This window comes from Canis lupus, chromosome 6, assembly GCF_048164855.1.
Source record: "Canis lupus baileyi chromosome 6, mCanLup2.hap1, whole genome shotgun sequence".
In the NCBI taxonomy this organism is placed as follows: Eukaryota; Metazoa; Chordata; class Mammalia; order Carnivora; family Canidae; genus Canis; species Canis lupus.
In genome coordinates this window covers 27,518,592-27,522,516 of record NC_132843.1, presented here as the reverse complement: position 1 = coordinate 27,522,516, position 3,925 = coordinate 27,518,592, and the positions used below count along the sequence as shown (strand labels likewise).

At 42.0% G+C, this 3,925-nt stretch overlaps 1 long non-coding RNA gene across 1 annotated transcript; it reads right to left on the bottom strand.

Moving 5' to 3' along the window:
• Positions 1-1,262: 1,262 nt before the first annotated feature.
• LOC140634675 (uncharacterized) lies at positions 1,263-3,925 on the bottom strand. Its single transcript, XR_012032069.1, has 2 exons — positions 2,157-3,925; positions 1,263-2,075 (listed from the first exon to the last, which is right to left on the bottom strand). It is a non-coding gene; the product is annotated as an uncharacterized lncRNA (long non-coding RNA).

Here is a 3,925-nt window from a genome sequence, read left to right as displayed (position 1 = left end):
TGGCCTATAAACAACAGAAATTTATTTCTTATAGTTTTGGAGGCTAGAAGTCAACGATCAAGGTGCTGGCAGGTTTGGTGTCTGGTGAGATCTTACTTGCTGGTCATACATGGCCATCTTCTCGCTGTGTCCTCACAGGGCAGATGGGGGAAGAAAGCTCTCTGAGGTCTCTTTTATAAGGGCACCAATCCTATTCACGAGGCTCTGTTCTCATGCTTCCAAAAGGCCTCCCTTCCTAATGCCATCACATTAGGGGTTAAGTTTCAACACATGAAAGGGGGGGATGGGCACAAAAGCATTCAGTCTATAGCAATACACTTCCTGCAACATCAGACACTAGCTGGGAAGGAAATCCGGGATCTTGGTCCCAACCAGAGCCTATAGTGTCCAGGGCGAGTCAATATCTCAGAGTGATGATGACACAATTTGTTTCCAGCCACAGGTGGGAGAGAAAAACCAGGACAGGTCCTTACGCGGCTATTTTAGAAAGTGAATAAAATGTGGTTTATCCTGTAAACTACAAAAAGCAGGAACAAAGCAGCCCTTGAGAGTTAGAGTGGTGCTCAGTTGCAGTGGGAAAGGAGAGCTGCAAGTAAACCAGGCAAAGGTGGATTCCTTGCAAAAGTCACAGGGCTTAAGCCTCTCATCTGCACAGATGCCTTCCAAAGCCCTTTCCTTTCACATGCATAGTAACGTCCCTTTTTGTGCCTATTTTTTTTTAAGGTTTTCTTAAGAATGATTTTTACATTGCTCAAGCTTCACGCACACAAAATCCGGATCTTCTATGAAGCCCAGTTTCTAGATATTAAAATAAGAGAGAGAGAGAGAGAGGCAGGTAGACAGAGATCTGCTTGACCAAACAGCCAATTCAAAGCAACGTACTTAAGGAGCACCCAGGTGGCTCAGTGGTTAAGTGTCTGCCTTCAGCTCAGGTCATGACCCAGGGTCCTGGATGGAGTCCCACATCAGGCTCCTCGCAGGGAGCCTGCTTCTCCCTCTGCCTATGTCTGTTGCCTCTCTCTGTGTGTCTCTCATGAATGAATAAATAAATAATCTTTAAAACAAACAAACAACAGGGATCCCTGGGTGGCGCAGCGGTTTGGCGCCTGCCTTTGGCCCAGGGCGCGATCCTGGAGACCTGGGATCGAATCCCACGTCGGGCTCCCTGTGCATGGAGCCTGCTTCTCCCTCTGCCTCTGTCTCTGCCTCTCTCTCTCTCTCTCTGTATGACTATCATAAAAAAATAAAAAATTAAAAACAACAACAACAACAAAAGCAGAGTATTTTTAAAAAGATCCTAAGAAAACAGGAGACTCCAAAAGAATGGTTGATGTCACATCAGTATGAAACTTAATCTGACCAAGAAATAATTCAGGAACTAACTTTTAGAGGATTCTAACGTCAATAATGAAAAGTTTCTCAGAGCTTCCACTAAAGCAAGCCAGGCTGAGAGAAACGGGCTAATGTTGGCCATCTTTTGGGATTTGCCCATCCAAGGTGAACTAGTTTTCAGCCTCCGTTAAGTAACAAAATCTGCAGTGACTGAAAGCTGCCACGTGGTGGTAGACGTGGCTTACTCAACACAATTACTTTGAGGCATGCGAAACACAAATGTTTCATTCTCAGATTTATGAAGTTTCGTGATTTTTCTCACTTTTCAGAGAAGGCTTAGCACTGTTCAACAGCTTGCTCATAAAGGATGAGGTTTGTTCTGACTTTATTTTGGGAGTTTGCAAGGTGAGATGCATAGAATTTAATTCTGTTAGCACAAAACAGGTGAATTGCAAAAAGAATGGCTAGAAAGCATCTGCCAGCTTTCTTTCTGCTTCCAGTTGTGCCCTGAACTCTCCCTGCAGTGAGAGGAGCCTTGGCTATTCTCAGAGATGTCAGGTGCACAGAGCTCTGCCTGCCTGGGGAAGGTTTTATCCACTGCCGGGCCCCCAGCAGGTGCCCTGCCTGGGAACATTCGAGTGCCCGCTGGTGTTCAGTTCTGGTGGGGGTCTCTGCATGTATTGGATCCTCGCAGCCTGTGCTCTCCTTGGCCACTCACCACTTCTCACCTGCATAAATAAAAGCTGAGAAAGGTGGAGCATATTAGTCCCAATGACTTCTTCTGAGTACAGCAAGATTCACTCTAAAGAGCAAAAGGCACTCACTGGAGTGGGCCTTGCAGGGCTTAACTTCTCTTGCTGCAGTTGCAAGTTTGAGGCAGGTTCCAAATGGTCTTTTCAAAAATAAAAATAATAATAAAATTAAATTAAAATTAAATTAAAAAATAAAAATAAAAACAAAATGGTGTTTTCATCTCTTTCTTTGCCAAAGGCCCTGGAGGCCAGAGATGCTTGTGAGTAGGAGTGGACATTCTGCTTTAGTCCGGACAGCTTTCTGTCACACAGAGGAGATGGCACTGTTCTGATCTTCTTTGCAGAGCATTCCCTTCCACTCTGCACTCCCCCAGACCAGCCCCCACACTCCCAGATGTGCCCCTGACCCTTGGACCTCCTTCAAAGCACTCTGGTCTGCTGATCCTCTGATATGAACCACCATGCTCACTGAGCATAGAACTGAGGCTTTTCCTTTCCTCACAATCACCATTCAGTGCAAGGGGAGGCATCACTAGCCACCACAGATCATGAATGGTACTTTTTTTGCTAATAATGTTTTTACTTGTATCAAATGCAAAATAATTTGTTTAATAAAGAACATGGCTTTCCTAACTTTACACACCAAGAAGCTAGAAAAAAAGCAAAAAAGCCCAAAGTTAGCAGATGGGGGGAAATAACAGACTAGAACCAGAATAAATGAAATAGAAAATAGAGAAACGGGCGCCTGGGTGGCTCAGTGGGTTAAGCCTCTATCTTAGGCTCAGGTGATGGTCGCAGGGTCCTGGGATGGACCCCTGAGTTGAGCTCCCTGCTCAGAGGGGGGTCTGCTTGTCCCTCTTCCTCTGCCCCTCCCCCTGCTTATGCTCTCTCTTTTCCTCCCCCAAATAAATACATAAAATCTTTTAAAAAAAGAAAATAGAGAAACACTAGAAAAAATCAACAAAACTAAGAGTTGGGGCTTTGAAAGGATAAACAAAATTGAAAAACCCTTCACTAGACTAAGGAAAAAACAGAGAAGACTCAAATATAAAATTAGAAGGAAAGAAGAATGATTACAACCAATGGCACAGAAATAAAATGGATCATCAAAGACTGCTATTAACAACTATACTCCAACAAAATGAATAGCCTGGAAGAAGTGAATAAATCCCTAGAAACATACACCTTAATGAGAGTAAATCATGAAGAAATATAAAGCCTGAACAGACCTATAAAAATATAGATATTTAATCAGTAATCAAAAAAACCTCTCAACAGAGAAAAACCCAAGACTAGATGGTTTCACTGGTAAATCTTAATATTTAAAAAGAATTAAAGCCAATTCTTTGCAAACTGCCCCCAAAAAATGAAGATGAGGGAGTTCTAAACTCATTTTATGACACCAGCATTACTCTTATCCAAGACAAATAAAGACACCACAAGAAAAGAAAACTATAGAACAATATCCCTAATGAATATAGATGTAAAATACCTCAACAAAATATTGGCAAAATGAATCCAAAAGCACATTAAAAGGATTATGCACCATGACCAAGTGGGATTTATCCCTTAAGTGGAAACATGGTTCAATATACAAAAATCAGTTAATGCAATATAGTAACAGAATAAAGTCTAAAAATCACATGATTATCTAAATAGATGCAGAAAAAGCATTTAATAAAATGCAACACCCTTTCATGATAAGAACTCTCAACAAACTAGGAATAGAAGGAACATGTATCAACACAGTTAAGGCCATATATGAAAAACCCACAGCTAAAATCATGTTCAATAGTGTGAAATTGAAAGTTTTTCCTCCAAGTTCAGGAACAAAGCAAGGA